The 22,865-nt window shown below is 43.5% G+C and overlaps 1 protein-coding gene and 1 long non-coding RNA gene across 2 annotated transcripts in view; both read right to left on the bottom strand.

The window, feature by feature from the left end:
* LOC136399252 (zinc finger protein 43-like) overlaps positions 1-20,488 on the bottom strand; it is a 134,940-nt gene extending 114,452 nt beyond the window's left edge. The window contains exon 1 of the mRNA XM_066374264.1: positions 20,454-20,488. The gene's annotated coding sequence lies outside the window, so the exon portion shown is untranslated. The remainder of the gene's footprint in view (positions 1-20,453) is intronic.
* LOC136399307 (uncharacterized) overlaps positions 1-22,865 on the bottom strand; it is a 597,663-nt gene that overhangs the window by 114,452 nt on the left and 460,346 nt on the right. The gene's annotated exons all lie outside the window — the stretch shown is intronic.

The following is a 22,865-nucleotide window of genomic DNA, read 5'->3' as shown; positions in this document are numbered from 1 at the left end:
AAAAATAAAAATTTGGCAGTTTTTATAAAGCAAAAGTTGCCAAATACACAGACACCTCCAATATCCTCTGCTGGATCCTGAACATAATGCTAAATATTAGGGTTTCTGAATATGTGACTGACAGATGGAACACCGAAGACATCTCAAACACTATGACCTTTGGATATGTTCCATTAAGGTTTACTCTAATGATATATACAATCCATATGAAGTATTCAATCTGCCCATGATGTGTTTTGTGTTCGGGACTCTGACTTGGGCCAGGGGAACCATGGTTTCTATTCTGTACAGGCATAAGCAGGAGGTCCGACACCTTCATGTGACCAGTGTGTCCGCCAGACCATCCCCTGAGATCAGAGCTATCCAGAACATCCTCGTTCTGGTGACCATTATTCTTTTTTAGTATCATGTCTAAGGACTCATTTTTTGTTGTTGTTGTTTAGTTTATTCATTTTAAAGAGAGGAGACAGAGAGAAAGAGAGAGAGAGAGAAGAGGCAGAGGAGCAGAAAGCATCAACTCCCATATGTGCCTTGACCAGGCAAGCCCAGGGTTTCAAACCAGTGACCTCAGCATTCCAGGTCGACGGTTTACCCACTGCGCCACTGCAGGCCAGGCCATTATTCTTTTTTATACCTCCTCCTCCATTACCTACATTTATATTTTTATTTTTGGTAAGACCATTTCGTGGCTGGTGAACACTTCTGTCTTTAATGCATGTTTCTCAACTGCCAGCATCTTTGAGCTCTTGAGTCGTAACCACCGTGTAGTCAGTTTTTCCTTTGTGTGCACTGGGAGTGGTAAGCAGTTCCTGCCTCTCATCAAAAGAATATGAATTATCTGCTTCTCACTCAGTTCTTTATTTACAGATCCTGGAAGGAATTGTTAGTATAATTATACTCAGTCTCATTGCACATAGAGGCTTCAATAACGCAGAGATTCTGCTGCTACAGTAAATAGTAAATAATGTTTGTTTTACTACATAATAGTAATTATTATGTAAGTAGTCAAATGATTATGTTTTAATAATGCTTGCAGTGAAGAAGTTCAGAGTCCTGTGACCAAAAAACAGTCCTGAAATAATGTGGAGATACTGGAAATGTCCTTGAGTGTGTAGTCTTTCATGGGAGATAGCACCTTTGTCGATATTTACTGGCCATCCCATAGAGAGGGTAGTGCCTTGAAAGGAATCCATATGGGATGTTCCTCCAAGAAGCTCAGGGCAGAGCTTTCTGTGTGCCTGTATTTTAATGCAAGTGGCCTTAGTTGCAGCTGGAGGAAATATGAGGATTGAGTTATTATGGACAATGACTGCCAAGTGTGAATATGGTATCCTACATCCTCAGAGAATAACTTCAAAATAAAAAAATATGTGTAAGAAATATGAACAAATCTTAAAACACTGTACATTAAATATTGCAGTAGTGGAACAAATAAATGGTTATTGAAAAATACCTGCCTAGATAACATAGTTCCACATTCTAAATCTATATAAAGGTTTTTGAAGCTTTATGAAGAAAATGATATACTAAGTGTATGACAGAGTATTTGCATAAAAGGAGATTGACACACACCCTTAGTGCAAAGGAGCATAAAAGTACCATTCTGCCAAAAGTAAGGAGTGATTCAATTAAATCCACTCATGTCTCAACAGATTCTCAGAATATTTACTTACCATAGAAAAATCAACAGCATTGCTTTCCTGTGGCACAGATTATGCTTTGTTTTTATTTTTGTATTTTTTCTAGAAACTTGTGGTTTGGATTTTGATTTCTTTGTTAATTCATTCATTATTTTAGTAGAATGTTGTTTACTTCCGTATCTCTGTTTCTGCAGATTCCTTTTCTAAATTTTATCTAGTTTCATACCATTGTGATTTGAAAAAATGCTTTACATTATCTTGGCCTATTTTTTTTCTTCTTTTTGGACCGGGACAGAGAGAGGGACTGATAGTGATAACAAATAGGAGAGGAGAGAGATAAGAAGCATCAAGTCTTCATTGCAGCACCTTAGTCGTTCATTGATTGCTTTCTCATATGTGCCTTGACTGGGGGACTCCAGCAGAGGGAGCGACCCCTTGCTAAAGCGAGTGTACTTGGGCTTCACGGCAGGGACCTTTGGGCTCAAGCCAGTAATAATGGGGTCAAGCAGGATAACTCCGTGATAAAGTTGGCAGCCTTGCAGTTTTAAACCTGGGTCCTTGGCATCCTATTCCAATGCTCTATTCACTGCACCACCACCTGGTCAGGCAAGACTCATTAGTTTTCATAGGCAATCTGTGAATATACTTGGAAGTCTCTACTTGATGAGAAATTCTCAATTAGGCCCTGGCCAGTGGCTCAGTGGTAGAGTGTCAACCTGGCATGTGGATATCCTGGGTTTGATTCTTGGCCAGGGTACACAGGAGAAACCACCACCTGCTTCCCCTCCCTGCACTCTTTTCTCTCTCTCTCTCTCTCTCCCTCTCTTTGTTTTTTTTCCTTCTTCTTTTTCAACTGCCATGGCTTGATTGATTTAAGCGCATAGGCCCTGAGCACTAAGAATGGCTCCCTGCAGCCTCTTTCTCAGGTGCTAAAAATACCTCACTTACAATGGTGGCCCCAGATGGGCAGAGCATCAAGTCCAGATGGGTTGCCAGGTAAATTCTGGTAGGTAGAGGTCCATGCGGGAGTCTGTCTCTCTGTCTCCCCTCTCACTTGAAAAAGAAGAAAACCAAAAAAAAAATCCTTGATAACCTGCACCTGAGCTCCTTGCATTTCTGGGCCTTCACCTCACTCCAGGGGGTTCAGATTTGAATTGGTGGAGTGTGGCCTTGGTCTTACATTTGAAAAGACTACATTTGGAAACTGCCTTACAGAGTTATTCAAAGGCAAAGAGAGTGATATCATCCCTTTTCTTGTAAATGTTTATTATATGTATTTTATTGTCTTTCTTTATGGCTAAAAATCTCAAATATTGTCCTGGCTGGTTGGCTCAGTGGTAGAGCGTTGGCCTGGCGTGCAGTAGTCCCGGGTTTGATTCCCGGCCAGGGCAAACAGAAGCGCCCATCTGTTTCTCCACCCCTCCCCCTCTCCTTCCTCTCTGTCTCTCTCTTCCCCTCCCGCAGCCAAGGCTCCACTGGAGCAAAGTTGGCCCAAGCGAGTGCTGAGTATGGCTCCATAGCCTTCGCCTCAGGCGATAGAATGGCTCTGGTTGCAAAGAGCGACGCCCCAGATGGGCGTAGCATCGGCCCCTGGTGGGCATGCCGAGTGGATCCCAGTCGGGCACATGTGGGAATCTGTCTGACTGCCTCCTCGTTTCCAAATTCAGAAAAATACAAAAAAACCCTCAAATATTCCTTAATACACATGGAAATCCTAGGGATTGTTTCTTGACTTATTTGTGGATTTATGGAAATATTTCTATGAGAGCAGCAACATGAATTACAATTAGTTCTTAATTCAGATTACTCTGATGGTAACATGGGAAGCATATATATTTTAAAAATATGAACAAAGGGTTTCATTTATTTGTAATATGGTATATCATACAAAAATCCTGTGTTGGCCCTGGCCAGTTGGCTCAGTGGTAGTGCATTTGGCTAGAGTAAATGTCCTGAGTTTGATTCTTGGTCAGGGCACACAGGGGAGGGGATCCTCTCTAGCTCCACCCCTCCTCTTTCTGTCTCTCTCTTTCCCTCCTGCAGCCGTGACTTGATTGGCTGGAGCAAACTGGCCCCCAGTGCTGAGAATGACCCCATTGCACCCCCTCAGGTGCTAAAAATAGACCCCAGTTCTAATGGAGAAAAGGCCCCTGACGTGGAGAGCATCAGCCTCCTAATGGACTTGCCATGTGGATCCCAGTCAGGGTGCATGTGGCAGTCTGTCTTTCTGCCTCCCCTCCTCTCACTAAAATAAAAAGAAGGATGTTTTCTATTAAAGTACATTCAAAAGCCTGTTATTCCTCAAACAAAAGTTATGCGGTTATGTTGTCCTTTCTACTTACTCATTTTATATACAAAGTCATCAGTTATTAGTTCTTTTAAAAAGTTTCATAGAGCATTCTGAATAAATATATAAATAAATAAATAAATAAATAAATAAATAAATAAATAAAACAGCCAGCCTGACCTGTGGTGGCACGGACAGAGCATCGACCTGGAACGCTGATGCTGCCAGTTTGAGAGTGTGTTTGGAGGTTCTAGCAGGGGAGCAGCTACTCGTGCACCCTTGACCTGAGAACGGTCCTCTCCTCTGTTGGGGAAGGTTGTCTTCTTCAACCAAGCTGCAGCTTCAGGAGGGACACACGTGAACCAGTGAGGGAAGAAGGGGATACATGCATAGGCAGCCAGATCAGCCGAGTCAACCCTGGCAATCAATGGGGTGACAGATGTCGCAGCTAGATCGCCCTCACATCCTAATGTTGCCAGTTTGAAACCCCAGGCTTGTCTGATTAAGGCACATATGGGAATTGATGCTTCCTGCTCCTCCCCCCTTTCTGTCTCTGTCTCTCTCTCTCTCTAAAATGAATAATATCTTTTAAGTAAAAAGGAAAAAAAGAAATTATATTTATCTCTGTATAGAGCGTGTGCATTTATAATTATTAGGTCATAACCTGAGGCCAGCAGCCATGATGAGATTGACCCCATTCCTAGCTCCTGTCAGGCCTCATCACCTGGAATTCACCACAGGCCTTGACCGCGGGTGCCTTGTTCTTCCACTCAGAGTCCCCTTCCTCGCTGGGTTGTAAGCAGTGTACAGGTAACTACGTCCTTTCAGTCATTTCAAGTACTAACACCACTGGGTCAGGCGTATCAGAGGCACTTAATACAAATATGATTTTGACTCAAAATTGTACTTTCTGGAATGTATCCAAAAAACCAAACTACTGTAATACACACATATGCACAAGTATATTCAGAAAATATTTTAGAGGGTTTTTTTAAGGTAAGTATAGATTCATGTGCAGTTATAAGAAATAATACAGCCTGACCTGTGGTGTCGCAGTGGATAGAGTATTAACCTGAGTGCTGAGGTCACCGGTTCAAAACCCTGTGCTTACCTGGTCAAGGCATATATGGCATTTGATGCTGCCTGCTCATCCCCCTTTCTCTCTCTCTCTCTCCTCTTTAAAATAAACAAATAAATTATTTTTTAAAAAGTAATACAAAAGAAGTCCTTTGTACCTTTATCCATTTTACCCTGATGGTTGCACAAGCAAAATTATAGTGCAGTATCACAAACAGGACATTGAGATAGTATCTGTCAATTTAATTCAGGTTCTAGAGAGTTATATTTAAAAATGAAAAACTAGAAATACAAATATCTCACAGTAGTAGGTAGATTAAATAAATTATGGTCTGCTATAATGCATATATTTATTCATGACGATATTGATTTGTATTAACTGAGGAAGAAATTTAGGATGAATTACCAAGAAGGTAGGTTTTTTGTTGTAGTTTTTTTTGTTTGTTTGTTTGTTTTGTATTTTTCTGAAATTGGAAACGGGGAGGCAGTCAGACAGACTGCCCCATGCCCCAGGCCGGGATCCACCCAGCATGCCCACCAGGGGGCGATGCTCTGCCCATCTGGGGCTTTGCTCTGTTGCGACCAGAGCCATTCTACCGCCTGAGGCAGAGGCCATGGAGCCATCCTCAGTGCCCGGGCCAACTTTGCTCCAGTGGAGCCTCCGCTGCGGGAGGGGAAGAGAGAGACAGAGAGGAAGGAGAGGGGGAGGGGTGGAAAAGCAGGTGGGCGCTTCTCCTGTGTGCCCTGGCTGGGAATCAAACCCGGGACTCCTGCACACCAGGCTGACACTCTACTACTGAAGAAGGTAGGTTTTAAAAGGTATGTATAATGTGGGAGCAGAGACTTGGTGAAATTAAGAACCCAGGCTCTGCCTGACCTGTGGAGGCGCAGTTGATAAAGTGTAGACTTGGAACACTGAGGAAGCTGGTTCAAAGTCCTGAGCTTGCCAGGTCAAGAACATATAACAAGCAATCAATGAATAACTGAAATGAAGTCACCATGAGTTAATAATTCTTATTCCCACCTCTTCTCCCTGTAAAATTAATAAAGAAAATATTAAACAAAACAAAAAGGAACACAGGCTCTGTGGTCTGACTTCCTGGATATGATTTTTAGCTCTGACAGATACTAACCTTAAAAGTGTCTGTTCCCTACAGGTAAGATTGGAATAAAATTAGCACCTACCAGGTATGACTGTCTCAATTCTTAAAAAAAGCATCTACATAAAACACAGAAACATGTTATTACTGAAGATCAATAGGATCACTTTTTTGTGTGTGACAGAGAAAGGAATGTCTAGGGACAGAAAGGCAGAAAGAGAGAGATGAGAAGCATCAATTCCTAGTTGCAGCTCTTTTGTTGCTCATTGATTGCTTTATCATATGTGTCTTGACTGGGGGGCCACAGCAAAGCAGAATGACCCCTCAAGCCAGTGACCTTGGGCTTCAAGCCAGTGACCTCGGGGTTTTGAACCTGGATCCTATTTCAGTCCAACACTCTATCTGCTGTGCCATCACCTGGTCAGGTAAGCCACTCCACATTTTTATGAAAATAAAACACACTGGTCCTTTTACTTTTTTTTAAAAAAATATATTATTTATTGATTTTAGGGAGAGGAGAAAGGGGGGAGAGAAGCGGGAAACCTCATCTGGTAGATGATTCTTGTACCTTGACCAGGCAATCCCAGGATATCACACTGGTGACCTCAGCGTTCCAGGTTCATGCTTTATTGACTCTGCCACCACAGGCCAGCCTGTGTCCCTTTTATTTTTTTTATTTATTTTTTATTTTTTAGAGACAGAGAGAGAGTCAGAGAGAGGGATAGACAGGGACAGACAGACAGGAACGGAGAGATGAGAAGCATCAATCACTAATTTTTCGTTGCAAGTTGCAACACCTTACTTGTTCATTGTTTGCTTTCTCATATGTGCCTTGACTGCAGGCCTTCAGCAGACCAAATAACCTCTTGCTCGAGCCAGCGACCTTGGGCTCAAGCTGGTGAGATTTTGCTCAAATCAGATGAGCCCACACTCAAGGTGGCAACCTTGGGGTCTTGAACCTGGGTCTTCCACATCCCAGTCTAACGCTCTATCCACTGTGCCACAGGCCCTTTTATTCTTATGCAAAAATATATGATTCTCAAACGTGCTGTCAATATAATCAATGCTAACTGAAAATTTTCAGAGCCTCTTAAAAATGAAATTCTTTGGCACTCTCTTCTGGAAGCACACCTCTGTCCCACTGCCCCCCCACCCCCCCCCCGTGTCTGCCTTCCAACTAAACTGCTCTTTTGGCTCTGTAACTTGTTTCCTAAAGATGATCTCTTCTACCTCTGTGACTTTCTAGGTAAACATTCTCTATATTTTGTAAAAAAATATCTTTTTAAAAAAAATTTTAAGTATGTTTTAATTTTATATTTTATTTTTTGTATTTTCCTGAACTGAAAACCAGGGAGGCAGAGAGGAAGACTCCTGTATGCTCCGGACAAGGATCAAAACGACATGCCCACCAGTGGGCGCTGCTCGACCCCTCTGGGGCATTCCTCCATTGCAACCTAAACCATTCTATCACCTGAAGCGGAGGCCATGAACATATCTTCAGCGCCCAGGCCAGCTTTGTTTCAATGGACCCTTGGCTGCGGGAGAGGAAGGGAGAGACAGAGAGAAAGAAGAGGAGGAAAGATGGAGAAGACCATGGATGCTTGTCCTGTATGCCCTGGCCGGCAATTGAACTGGGGTCTTCTACACGCCAGGCCAACACACTACTGCTGAGCCAATGGGCCAGGGCTAATTTATTTATTTATTTTTTTGTTATGTTTTTGAAGTGAGAGGCATGAAGGCAGAGAGACTCCCTATGTCTTCGATGGGGATCCATCTGGCATGCCCACGAGGGTCAATTTTCTGCCTGTCTGGAGCCATTCTACCGCCTGAGCAGGAGGCCATGGAACCACCAAAGGCTTCTGGGTCAACTTTGCTCCAATGGAGCTAGGACTGCGGGAGGGGAAGAGACAGAGAGAAAGAAGAGGGAGAAGAATGGAAGAGTTAAAAGGCTCTTCTCCTGTGTGCCCTGGGCAAGAATTGAAGATTTATTTATTTATTTATTTATTTATTTTTGGTGTCAGACACAGAGAGAGATAGAAGAGGGGATAGATAGGGACAGACAGACGGGAAGGGAGAGAGATAAGAAGCATCATTCTTTGTTGCACACTTTAGGTGTTCAATGATTGCTTTCTCATGTGCCTTGACCAGAGCTTCCAGCAGAACAAGTGATCTTTACTTAAGCCAGTGACCTTGGCTTCAAGGCAGTGATCTCTGGTGACATACAATCTGCAATCTCCCAAACACGGTCCTGAGTCCAACTACTTGTACTCTTATATATACATAGGCTATGCTCATGTGGCTCTGCCATGTTCTCACACACTAATCATGCAAAGTGCAAGCGAGCAACCTAACACAGCTGTTTTCCAAATGGTCTAGAATAGAAGAAGGTACAGGCAAGAGCCTAGGCCAAGCTGCCTTGGCTCTCTAGAAAATTTACAAGAAAGGACCCTGCATTGGAACAGTAGCAAAAAGGGGACCTTGGAGACAAGTTTAGGCAATTAGCCAAAAATGCGCTGCCACTGCCCATTGCTTTCTGGCTGCAAGTCTCTTGGGAACACTTAGAGTTTAGGAGATGCAAGCCTGTTGGGGAAAAGGGGTGTGCTAGCAGGAGAAAGAGAGTGCTCTTAGCCTTTTGTTTTGAGGGTTTGTAAAGAGTGAGTTAGGAGAAGATCTCAATAGAATATTCATTAACTTTTCCAGGTGGGTTCTTTATGGTTTGTAGTCTCTACTGATTAGTCAGCACCAGGGTGTTATTAGTCAATGCAGCTGGTCCTGGCATAGCCCACCTGGTTTTGTTGCTTTATTTGGGCTGGAGCTCTAATTCAGTTTAGGCCTATAATCAGGGGTCTCGGGCGACATGCGGCCCGCCCACCAATTTTGTGCGGCCCACAGACTAATCAAACTTCATGGATTAATCTGCGGGCCAGTCTGCAGCCGCACAAAATTGGTGGGCGGGCCGCATACGGCCCGCGGGCCTCGAGTTTGAGACCCCTGGATGGTATATCTAGGGAGGGGGCCTTTGGTATTTGGCTGTAAATTGCTCAGCCAGTTCAGTTATCTGTCTCAGTTTCCCAATTCTACTTGCAAAGGAATTTTCCTAGCTTCTTTGTAACCTGCCTCATCACTATGCTGTAAACAGATTCATCACAAAGGTATTTGAAGTTAGTTGATTTCAAGTGTGGAATGGAGCAATTAATATTAAATAAAAATTTTAATTCATTTTAGAGTGCGAGAAAGTGAAAGAATTCACTGGCAGTTTCCTGTTTATGTCCCATGCAGGGATGGAACCCACAACCTTGGCATATCAGATGACGCCCTAACAACCTGAAGAACCAGGGCCCACATTCTAATGCTTAATCCAGGGGTAGTCAATCTTTTTATACCTACTGCCTGCCCACTTTTGTATCTCTGTTAGTAGTAAAATTTTCTAACCGCCCACCGGTTTCACAGTAATGGTGATTTATAAAGTGGGGAAGTAACTTTACTTTATAAAATTTATAAAGCAGTTACAGCATATAATAATAATTACTTACCAAGTACTTTATGTCTGATTTTCACTGTTTGGCAGAATAAATCTTTATAAAATAACTTACTATAGTTAAATCTCTCTTTTTATTTATACTTTGGTTGCTTTGTTACCGCCCACCATAAAAGCTGGAATGCCCACTAATTGGTGGTAGGGACTAGGTTGACTACCACCGGCTTAATCAGTGCACATACAACTGTGAAAGACATAGGGATATTCCTAACCCTAGGAAATAACCTTTGGCTGTACTGTAAAGCTCAGGTACACGCAGGACCTCTCCGCCACCTTCTTGATTTAGTTCTGCCTTTTCAGTATTATTGTGCATGCCTGGCCTCAATGGGCCCAACCCTGCATCACTTTCTTGCAAGGACACCCCGCCCATACACTGTCTATTTTTCTGCTTTCGAGATGTCCCAGTGCGCATGCCCAGTCTAACCAGGCCCTGCCTCCAGGACATTCCCTCTTTCCTCAGAGCACCATTTTCTGTGGACCAGAACTGGCAGCAAAGGTCATAGTATGAAAAGTGATTTTCCAATTTCTAGGTTAAACCTTCATTTCACGGCCCCCTTTCTTCATACACAGTCTGGATGTCGTCGTGAAACCAATAGTTCCCTCAGACGGTCCTGTTCTCTGTGGAAATTCAGGCGTCCCCATGACAGTCCGGAGCTTTTCTTGGGGGTGGGAATTAAAATGGCTCTCAGGCTGCTCCCTACTATCAGCTCTTTTCTTTGTTATGTAACTGAATCTTTTCCGTTGTTTTTACTTTTAAAACCAAAAGTGAGCTCTTCATTCATCAGTAGCCAACAGTGTTCTGAAGTAGTTTGCATTATGTCCTCCCAGGGGTGCTGAGGAAGAAGGAAGGGGTGTAGCCACGAAGTGTGGATAAGCAAAAGCTTTATTGAGTACAGAGCGCTTCCCTGGCCCGTGTTCCTGGAACCAGGGAACATCATACAGGAACTTTGGCTTGAACTGCCCACAACCATGTGCACCAAAAGAAACTTCCCAGGAGCCCTTGGGTAAAGAGTGATTTTCCATCAGCCAGTGAGATTTGACCACATCATATTAGCTTGACCACCCTAGATGAGACCTTTTAAATATCCCACACATGGTTTCATCCGCGTGACTTCCCTGTCCCGTGTCCCCCAGACCAGGGAACATTGTCCAGGAAGCGCTCTGTACTCAATAAAGCTTTTGCTTATCCACACTTCGTGGCTATGCCCCTTTCTTCTTCCTTGGCAGGAAAAATACCTTACATTTGGTGCCAAAACTCGAGAGGAGTCAGAAGTCCACAAGGACCACTCCTCTCTCCTTTTTCTCCAAGAAAGAACCAGGACCTCTGACTTTCCACCAACTGCAGCATATGGTGCGGTAAGTCCCCTGCTTCCAGCCTCCCCTCAGTTCTTCCCGCCAAGACTCTGTCTGAAACCACAGCTACATCAGGGACCTCTTTTCTGTTCTGTTCCTAGTGTTTGTGTGCCCATGGAGATGTCCCAGTCACATCCACTTTACTTAACCATCCAGTAGCCAGAGATTGAGTTGTGGGACACCAATTCCTAACTCTGACCACTCCGAGAACTGAGGGTGGCCATAGAATCACAGGAATCTAAACCTAATCCAAAAGCACTCCTGGAGTTGCCTTATCTGAAATCTCTCCCTCCCTTTTAAAAAAGAAGAAACTGTTCTTCTTCTATGCTGTGGCCAGGACACAGAACTCACTGATTAATTGGACCAGGAAGCGTCTTGAAGGAGTTCAGTTTTAACACCCTCACCAATTTAACTATCGCCAAAAAAGCTGGAAACTGGTTGGAGAGCCCTTACATTCAAGACTTCTAGTTATTTGCACTCCTGTCCTAATCTCTGTGCCACCTGTTCTACATGCAGGCCTTTTTTTTGGCCAGAGAAACCTCACCTAAAATCTCCACTCCTGATCTTTCCTTCTCTGCCAAACCCCAACTCTCTCCACCTCCTGCCTGACCCCCAGGGGCACCCCTCTCTTTGGACCCCACTTTGGTCCCTCTGTGAACATCTTTGCTCAGGTATCTTCCCTCCAAGAGCCCCCTCCCCACCCTTCGCAGGATCCTGTTTCTCATTCACCTGCAAATACCAGTCCCTCTTTCTCCTCCCCTGCCGGCCAGGGGACCCTCCCTTCTCCACTGTGTACTTAAGCCCCTCCTCCATTAGGCCATTCTCAGCCTGCCATTAGCCCTTACACCGGTTTTCAGGACTCCATGGCCCAACTCCAATTTTCTTGCAGGAAGTTCTGGCTCTGTCCTGCCTCTAGCTCCAGTGTTTCTGGCTGGATCTGGGTACTGGGCTCCCTAGGAGCCCCCCTCCTTTTATTCTCAACCCCTAATCCCCTACTTGAGACCTGTGAACATGCCATTTAAAGTTTTCAATAGTCACAACTAGTAGAAACAGGCCGAGGCTACTCACCAGGACCATGCAGCAGAAAGCAACGCTCTAAACCCAGGCTCCTGTGGCAGCCCTGAGGCAAGCAGAGCAACAGGGCCAAGGCACAGGAGATACCCAACCCAAATCCAGGCTGCAAAGAGGATCCCCACTAGGAGCTTGCTTTAAATATGGCAAGCAGTGTCACTTGTCCTGGCAGGACCCCTGCCCATGGCTGCCCACTGAGCCCTGCCCTGACTGCAAGCACCCTGGTCATTGGTGGAGCTATTATTTCATTGGGAAACAGGCTTTTCCTCAGTGCCTCTATATGGAGGACAAGCCACCCAAACAGAAGGCCAAGCCAGCCTGGCGGGCCCATCACTCAAACTCCTAGGACACAGCCTGGACACAAAGACACCCATCATCCTCACCCACGCTGAACCCAGTGTAATGTTGCAGAAACGGGTAAGTCCATTTCATTTCTTGTGGAAACGCGGACTACCTTCCCTGTTTTGCCATCACACTCTGGACCTCTAGCTCCCTCACAGGCCTTGGTCATGGGAATGGATGGGATCGCTTTCTTTTATCTTCACACGCCACTCCTGACATGCAGTTTTGCCTCAAGTTTCCCCCATGCAGGACTGCTGGCAGTCAGAACCACTGGGCCTTACCCATCTCTGGCTCACCAAATGGCTGGACCCTGCCTGACCAGGTGGTGGTGCAGTGGATAGAGCATCAAACTGGGATGTGGAGGACCCAGGTTCGAGACTCCGAGGTTGCCAGCTCGAGTGTGGGCTCATCTGGTTTGAGCAAGGCTCACCAGCTTAAGCCCCAGGTTACTGGCTCGAGCAGGGAGTTACTCGGTCGGCTGTAGCCACCTGGTCAGGCACATATGAGAAAGCAATCAATGGGTCCTGGCCAGTTGCCTCAGCGGTAGAGCGTCGGCCTGGCGTCTGGAGGACCTGGGTTCAATTCCCGGCTAGGGCACATAGGAGAAGCGCCCATTTGCTTCTCCACCCCCCCTCCTTCCTCTCTGTCTCTCTCTTCCCCTCCCACAGCCAAGGCTCCATTGGAGCAAAGATGGCCCGGGCGCTGGGGATGGCTCCTTAGCCTCTGCCCCAGGCGCTAGAGTGGTTCTGGTCGCAGCAGAGCGACGCCCTGGAGGGGCAGAGCTTCATCCCCTGGTGGGCAGAGCGTCGCCCCTGGTGGGTGTGCCGGGTGGATCCTGGTCGGGCGCATGCGGGAGTCTGTCTGACTGTCTCTCCCATTTCCAGCTTCAGAAAAATACAAAAAAAAAAAAAAGAAAAAAACAAAGCAATCAATGAACAACTAAGGAACCACAATGAAGAATTGATATTTCTCATCTCTCTTCCTTCCTGCCTGTCTGTCCCTATCTATCCCTCTCTCTGACTCTCTGTTTCTGGAAAGAAAAAAAAAAAAAGGCTGGACCCTACAAATTCTCCTATTGTTCCTCTTTTTTTTTTTTTTTTTTAATCCTTACAGGACCGCATTCGTAAAGTTTTTCAAATCACGGTCAAACAGATGTTCCTCCTGACTCCCTTCAAAACCACCACCTGCCAATCTCCCCTTCCCCACGACGCCCCTATCCAGCAGGCAGTAGCCGGATGAATAGCAGTGCCCGTATTTAACACAAAAGGTCAGAATGTAAGGTCAGTGGATAATGGGAGAAAGGTCACAAGAGAAACCAGACCCGGGAACTTTGGCGAGAACCATCCACAACCATGCACACCAAAAGAAACTTCCCAGGAGTCCTTGGAAAAAAAGTGACTGTCCGTCAGCCATGTCATATTAGCTCGACCACCCTAGATGGGACCTTTTAAATATCCCACACACGGTTTCATCCACGTGACTTTTCTAGCCTGTGTCTCCTGGACCAGGTAACATCGTCCGGGAAGCGCTCTGTACTCTATAAAACTTTTGCTTATTCACACTTCGTGGCTACACCCCTTCCTTCTTCCTTGGCAGGGAAAAATACCTTACAGGTACAAACTTTTACTAGTAAGGTTCTGGCCGTGAGATGTACCACAGATACACGTACCAGGTGTTCTCCTCACATGTACGTAGAAGTAGTAATTGTAAGCTGTGGGATGTGTTAATTAACTTGATTGTGCTAATATATCAGTCTATGTGTATTTCAATGGGTCACATAAATTCATTTAGTGTACATAATTTTTATTTGTCAATGTCTCAGTAAAGCCCCAATGGATAACTCAATCAATCGGTGTGCTTGGCTTGCCTCCTCTGGGTGGTTAAATTCTGCTTCACATTGATTGCTCAGGTATTTTGCAAATACATTTTTTAGTCCCTATTTTCCACCCCACCCCCCTTGAGAAAGTCTCATTCTGATACAGTATTTGTGGTAAGTGAAGCAGCAGCCTGCAAGAATGAACACTTCTGTGACAATTATAAGGGATGTTAGGACAGAGGTGGCTAGTCTTCCTGAACCTGTCCCAACTCTCAAAGTTATTTTGGGGGTTACCAAAAGAGCGGTGAGCCGCACTGCTCTTCTGTGCCAGAGTTTCTGAGTCACTGGAATGGGTACACTGGTTGTTGAGGACTACATCACCATTGGGAGAGAGGAATGTTAAAGCACAGGCTCCTGCCCAGGTAGTAGGAAGGCCAAGGTAGCGTCCTCCCCGCAGAGAAACAACATTCCCTGTTGTGTCAGGCAGGGGGGGAGATGAATTGGGATGAGGTGAGAAAGAGGGTAGGGAGTTGTGTTCCTTTCTTGAGTTTCTGCTGTCCAGACTGATAATGTAGACCCTATTCCTGCTTTAGTAAGGGGAGAGAGATGGGTAGTTGCTTGTTGGGTGCAGTGAAAATAAGGGCGAACACTGGAGGGGAAAGTGATTTAAGGGAAAAGAGAGAGAGAGATAAGAGGAATTTTTTAAAAGGGGTTTGTAATGTAGGAAAGGAGGGATACCTCCAAGGAAAAGAGCAGAAAATATCACTCGCAGCCACTTGCCTGGGGACCTGGGAATGAAGTGTGTTAAAAGGGCTGGCTTGTCTTCCAAAAGTAAAGGGGAAAGAGAGAGAGACAGATTGTGAGGGGCAGAGGAATGCATGGGATGACCTGAGAAGCTGACTCATCTAGTGCTGGAGGCAGCCATAGCTGGGGGAGGGGTTGATCCTTCCACACAATACAAGACTAAAGTACTTCCAGTTAACCCATTTTCAGACATCTCTCCAGCTCCAATCAGTGCAACAAGACACAACTCAAAACAGAAGTGGGGAGGAGAAGCAGTAACTCAGGTCTTCATGAAGATCTGAGATACACCTCCCCCTACTGAAGCTGAGAAAACACCCTGCCCCCAGAGAGAGTAACTGGAAGATCAGGCCTTCAGAGTCTCAGGTTACACCCACTGTATTCCTGGATAGAGTTTCAAATAAGCCTCCCCTGCTGAGATCAGTAAACAAGACTACCATGTGTTAAGAAAATTGAGAAGAAAAACAAATCAAGACTTCAAAGCGGCTCTACTAGAAAAGCCAAATCTGAAAGTGGATTACAAACAATGGCTGATGACAACCCAAGAAGACCTAGAAATAACACAACTGAAAACTGGAGGCAAACAACACGAAGCCCCAACTCAACTAGGTCTACAAACAATACACCAAAACACACAGACATAATGAGAAAACAGAGAAGTGCAATCCAAATGAAACCACAAGAGAAACCGCCAGGAAATGAACTGAGTGATATGGAAATAACCAAACTTCCGGATGCAGTTTAAAATAATGATTGTGAGAATGCTTAGGAATCGTAGAACAACAATGGATGGTCATTACAAACACTTAAATAAAAGAAATAGCAAGTATAAAAAAGGTCATTGAAATATTAAAAAAGAGGCCCTGGCCGGTTGGCTCAGTGGTAGAGCGTCGGCCTAGCGTGCGGAGGACCGGGGTTCGATTCCCGGCCAGGGCACACAGGAGAAGCGCCCATTTGCTTCTCCACCCCTCCGCCACGCTTTCCTCTCTGTCTCTCTCTTCCCCTCCCGCAGCCAAGGCTCCATTGGAGCAAAGATGGCCCGGGCGCTGGGGATGGCTCCTCGGCCTCTGCCCCAGGCGCTAGAGTGGCTCTGGTCGCAATATGGCGACGCCCAGGATGGGCAGAGCATCGCCCCCTGGTGGGCAGAGCGCTGCCCCATGGTGGGCGTGCCGGGTGGATCCCGGTCGGGCGCATGCGGGAGTCTGTCTGACTGTCTCTCCCTGTTTCCAGCTTCAGAAAAATGAAAAAAAAAAAAAAAAAAAAGAAATATTAAAAAAGAATCAGTCGGAGATGAAAAATACAATATCAGAAATGAAGAACACAATGGAAGGAATTAAAAACAGGATGGATGAAGCTGAGGATTGAATCAGCAAGTTGGAGGACAAATTGAATGAAGGTATGGAAGCAGAGCAGAAAAAAGAAAAGAGACTCAAAAAGTCTGAGGAAACTCTAAGAGAGCTCTGTGACAACATGAAGAGAAGTAACATCCACATCATAGGGGTTCCCGAAGAAGAAGAGAAAGAACAAGGGATAGAGACTTTGTACAATCATATCATAGCTGAAAACTTCCCTAAATTAATGCAGGAAAAACTCTCACAAGTTCAATAAGCACAGAGAACTCCACTAAAGAGAAACCCAAAAAAATCTACACCAAGACACATCATAATTAAAATACTAAAGCTAAGCAATAAAGAGAAAATATTAAAAGCTGCTAGAGAAAAAAAGGGTATCACCTACAAAGGAGCCCCCACTAGGATGACTTCAGACTTCTCAACAGAAACACTTGAGGCCAGAAGGGAATGGCAAGAAATATTCAAAGTAATGCAGAACAAGAGCCTACAACAAAGACTACTTTATCCAGCAAGGCTATCATTTAAAATTGAAGGAGAAATAAAAAGCTTCCAAGACAAAAAAAGCCCAAAAACCTCAAGGAATTCATTACAACCAAACCAATGCTGCAGGAAATGTTAAAGGGCCTGTTGTAAAGAGATCAAAGTGGGAAAAGAATCTAGTAAAAGAGAAATACACTTTTAAAGAATAAAATGGCAATAAACAACTACATATCAATAATAACCTTAAATGTAAATTGAATAAATGATCCAATCAAAAGACAAAGGGTAGCTGCATGGATATGAAAACAGGACCTGTACATATGCTATCTACAAGAGACACAACTTAAAACAAAAGATGCACATAGATTGAAGGTAAAAGAATGGAAAAACCTATTTCATGCAAATGGAAATGAAAAAAAGCTGGGGTAGGAATACTTATATCAGACGAAATGGACTTTAAAACAAAGGCTATAGTAAGAGATAAAGAATGATAAAGGGAGCAATCCAACAGGAAGATATAACCATTATAAATATCTACGCACCTAATATAGGAGTACATAATATACAAAGCAGACTTTCATGGATATAAAGGGCGAGATCAACAGCAATACTATAAAAGTAGGGAATTTCAATACCCCACTAACATCACTAGATAGATCCTCAAGAAAGAAAATTAACAAAAAAACAGCAGACTTAAAGGACACACTAGATCAACTGAATTTAATAGATATCATCAGAACCTTTCATCCTAAAGCAGCAGAATATATATTCTTTTCAAGTGCTCATGGTACATTCTCTAGGATAGACCGCATGTTAGGGCACAAAAATGGTCTCAACAAATTTAAGAAGATTGAAATCATATTAAGCACTTTCTCTGATCACAATGGCATGAAACTAGAAATCAACCACAACAGAAAAACTTAAAAATTCTCAAACACATGGAAACTAAATAGCAGATTGTTAAATAAAAAAGGGGTTAACAATGAGATCAAAGAACAAATTAAAAAGTTTCTAGAAACGAATGATAATGAGCATACAACTCAAAATTTATGGGACACAGCAAAATCAGTACGGAGAGGAAAGTTCATAGCACTACAGGCATACTTTAAGAAGCTAGAATAAGCTCAAATAAACAACTTAACCCTGCATTTAAAAGAATAAGAAAGAGAACAGGAAGTAAAGTCCAGGTGTAGTAGAAGGAAGGAAATAATAAAGATCAGAGCAGAAATAAATGACATAGGGCTACAGAGGTTCAATGAGATCAGGAGCTGGTTCCTTGAAAAGGTAAACAAGATCAATGAACCTTTAACTAGACCCACCAAGAAAAAAAGAGAGAGGACTCAAATAAATAAAATTAAAAATGAGAGTGGAGAAATAACAACTGACACACTAGAAATACAAAATATTGTAAGAAAATACTATGAAGAACTTTATGCCGAAAAAATTATACAACCTAGATGAAATGGAAAAATTCCTTGAAACATTCAATCTTCCAAATATCAATCTGGAAGAATCAGAAAACCTAAACAGACCGATTAAAACAAGTGAGATTGAAACAGTTATCAAAAAATTCCCAGGCTCTGGCCGGTTGGCTCAGCAGTAGAGTGTCGGCCTGGCGTGTGGGGGACCCGGGTCCGATTCCCGTCCAGGGCACATAGGAGAGGCGCCCATTTGTTTCTCCCCCCCCCCTCCTTCCTCTCTGTCTCTCTCTTCCCCTCCCGCAGCCGAGGTTCCATTGGAACAAAGATGGCCCGGGCGCTGGGGATGGCTCCTTGGCCTCTGCCCCAGGCACTCGAGTGGCTCTGGTCTCTGCAGAGCGACGCCCCGGAGGGGCAGAGCATCGTCCCCTGGTGGGCAGAGCGTCGCCCCTGGTAGGCGTGCGAGGTGGATCTTGGTCGGGTGCATGTGGGAGTCTGTCTGATTGTCTCTCCCCGTTTCCAGCTTCAGAAAAATACAAAACAAAACAAAACAAAACAAAAACTCCCAAAAAAGAAAAGTCCTGGGCCTGATGGCTTAACAAGTGAATTCTACAGAATATTCAAAGAAGAACTAACTCCTATTCTTCTCAAGCTATTTCCAAAAATTCAAGAGGAAGGAAGACTTTTAAGCTCCTTTTATGAGGCGAGCATAATTCTGATTCCAAAACCAGGCAAAGATAACACAAAGAAAGAAAATTATAGGCCAATATCCCTGATGAATATAGATGCTAAAATCCTCAATAAAATATTAGCAAACCGAATTCAGAAATATATGAAAAAAATCATACATTATGATCAAGTGGGATTTATTATGGGGAGGCAAGGGTGGTACAGTATTTACAAATCAATCAATGTGATTCATCACATAAACAAAAGGAAGGAGAAAAACCACATGATAATTTCAGTAGATGCAGAAAAAGTATTTGATAAAATCCAGGACCCATTCATAATCAAAACTCTCAGCAAAGTGGGAATACAGGGAACATACCTCAACATGATAAAGGCCATCTATGACTAACCCACAGCCAACATCATAGTCAATGGGCAAAAATTAAAAGCAATCCCCTTAAGATCAGGAACAAGGCAGGGGTGCCCCCTTTCACCACTCTTATTCAACATAGTCCTGGAAGTCAGACAACAAGAATAAATAAATTGGAAAGAAGTAAAACTATCATTATTTGTTGATTATATGATAATGTATGTAGAAAATCCTAAAGTCTCAGTTAAAAAACTACTGGACCTGATCAATGAATTCAGCAAGGTGGCAGGATATAAAATTAATACTCAGAAATCAGAGGCATTTTTATACACCAATGAACTGTCAGAAAGAGAAATTAAGGAAACAATCCCCTTCACTATTGCAACCAAAAAAATAAAATACCCAGGAGTAAATTTAACCAAGGAGATTAAGTACTTGTGCTTGTAAAATTTAAAACATTGAGAAAAGAAATCAAGAAAGATACAAACAAGTGGAAGCATATACTGTGCTCATGGTTAGGAAGAATAAACATCATTAAAATGTCTATATTACCCAAAGCAATTTATAAATTCAATGCAATACTAATAAAAATACCAGTGACATACTTCAAAGATATAGAACACATATTCCAAAAATTTATATGGAACCAAAAAAGAACACGAATAGCCTCAGCAATCTTGAAAAAGAAGAATAAAGTGGGAGGTATCACACTTCCTGATATCAAGTTATACTACAAGCCATTGTACTCAAACCAGCCTGGTAGTGGCATAAGAACAGGCATATAGATCAATGGAACAGAACAGAGAACCCAGAAATAAACCCACAGCTTTATGAACAACTGATATTTGACAAAGGGGGTAAGAGCATACAATGGCGTAAAGACAGTCTCTTTAATAAATGGTTTTGGGAAAATTGGACAGCTACCTGCAAAAAAATGAAACTAGACCACCAACTTACACTATTCACAAAAATAAACTGAAAATGGATAAAAGACTTAAATGTAAGCCGTGCAACCATAAGCGTCATAGAAGAAGACATAGGCAGTAAGCTTTCTGACATCTTGCAGCAATATATTTGCTGATTTATCTCCACGGGCAAGTGAAATAAAAGACAGGATAAACAAATGGGACTAGCCTGACCTGTGGTGGCGCAGTGGATAAAGCGTCAACCTGGAAATGCTGAGATCGCTGGTTCAAAACCCTGGGCTTGCCTGGTCAAGGCACATATGGGAGTTGATGCTTCCAGCTCCTCCCCCCTTCTCTCTCTGTCTCTCCCTCTCCTTTCTAAAGATGAATAAATTAAAAAAAAATTAAAAAAAAACAAACAAAAACAAACAAACAAACAAACAAACAAAAACAAATGGGACTAAATCAAACTAAAAGCTTTTGCACAGCTAAAGACAATAAGAACAGAATAAAAAGACAAACTATACAAATGGGAGAACATATGTGACAATACATCTGATAAGGGGTTAATAACCAAAATTTATAAAGAACTTCTAAAACTCAACACCAGAAAGACAAACAATCCAATCAAAAAATGGGCAAAAGAAATAAATAGACACTTCTCCAAAGAGGACATACAGATGGCCAATAGGCATATGAAAAAATGCTCAACATCACTAATCATTAGAGAAATGCAAATTAAAACCACAATGAAGTATCACCTCACCCCAGTCAGAGTGGTGCTCATCAACAAAACAACACAGAATAAGTGCTGGCGAGGATGTGGAGAAAAGGGAACCCTCCTACACTGCTGGTGGGAATGCAGACTGGTACAGCCACTGTGGAAAACAGTATGGAGATTCCTCAAAATATTAAAATTGAACTGCCTTTTGACCCAGCTAACCCACTTTTAGGAATATACCCTAAGAACACCACACACTGTTCTGAAAGGAGAAATGGACCCCCATGTTTATGGCAGCATTGTTCACAATAGCAAAGATCTGGAAACAGCCCAAGTGTCTGTCAGTGGACAAGTGGATTAAAAAGCTTTGGTAGATATATACTATGGAATACTACTCAGCCATAAGAAATGATGACATCGGATCATTTACAATAACATGGATGGGCTTTGATAAATTATACTGAATGAAATAAGTAAATCAGAAAAAACTAAGAACTATAGGATTCCATACATAGATAGGACATAAAAATGAGACTCAGAGACATGGACAAGAATGTGATAGTAACCAAAGAGAGGGAGGGGGGGATAAGAGGGGCACAAAGAAAACCAGATAGAAGGTGACAGAAGACAATTTGACTTTGAGTGAGGAGTATGCAACATAATCAAACATCAAAATAATCTAGAGATGTTTTCTCTGAACATATGTACCCTGATTTATCAGTATCACCCTATTAACATTTTTTTTTTCAAAAAGCACACTACACCATTAAACATCACAGTGTTGTTACAGGAATGCCTGACATTTCACGATGTGGCCGTGAACTTCACCTGGGAGGAGTGGCAGCTCCTGGACCCAGATCAGAAGGACCTGTTCCTGGACGTGATGTTGGAGAACTACAGCCACCTGGTGTCATTGGATGAGGACAGCTCCCCTGTGTCACTTAGAAGGTGCCCTGTCAGTGGCTTTTTTCCCCTCAGATGCTTAACTCTTCTGAATAACGACAGTTCTCTGAAAAGGAAGAACCTCAGATCCTTCCATTACCACAGAAAAGAAGGTATCATATTCTGCCTCCTGAGACAAAGGGCTTTGTGTTACAGATGTAAAGCATATTCGTTTCTTCTTTTTTTTTTTTTTTGTATTCTTGTGAAGCTGGAAACAGGGAGGCAGTCAGACAGACTTCTGCATGCCCCCAACCGGGATCCACCCGGCACGCCCACCAGGGGGTGATGCTCTGCCCATCTGAGGCATCGCTTTGTTGCGACCAGAGCCAGTCCAGCGCCTGAGGCAGAGGCCATGGAGCCATCCCTAGCGCCCGGGCCATGTTTGCTCCAATGGAGCCTTGGCTGTGAGAGGGTAAGAGAGAGACAGAGAGGAAGAAGAGGGGGAGGAGTGGAAAAGCAGATGGGCGCCTCTCCTGTGTGCCCTGGCCGGGAATCGAACCCGGGACTTCCACACTCCAGGCCAACGCAACTGGCCTGGGCCGCATGTTTGTTTCTTAAAATGTAACATTCTTCTTGTCGACAGACCGCAGCCCAGTTCAGTATGTCTCACTCTTCTGTCTTTTCCCTCTGAGCAGGGCATCAATCCAGCAAACCAGATGTGCTTTCCAAGTTGGAGAGAGGGGAAGAACCGTGGACAGTACCCACCATCTGCTCTGTCTAGGTGGGTGGGTGACAACTAGCTGGGAAGTTGAGGGGCAGAATGGCTGGAAGTCATATTCTAGTCAGAGAACATGTCAGACCTGTAACATTGGATAAAGAAACCAAAGCAGCCCTTCACGTATGAGAACTCTTTTTATATCTAGAAATTTAAAGGGAAAATACAGTGTATCCGTAAAGTCATGGTGTACTTTTGACTGGTCACAGGGAAGCAACAAAAGACGATAGAAATGTGAAATTTGCACCAAATAAAAGAAAAACCCTCC

This window comes from Saccopteryx leptura, chromosome 3, assembly GCF_036850995.1.
Source record: "Saccopteryx leptura isolate mSacLep1 chromosome 3, mSacLep1_pri_phased_curated, whole genome shotgun sequence".
In the NCBI taxonomy this organism is placed as follows: Eukaryota; Metazoa; Chordata; class Mammalia; order Chiroptera; family Emballonuridae; genus Saccopteryx; species Saccopteryx leptura.
This window is presented reverse-complemented; position numbering and strand designations above follow the sequence as displayed.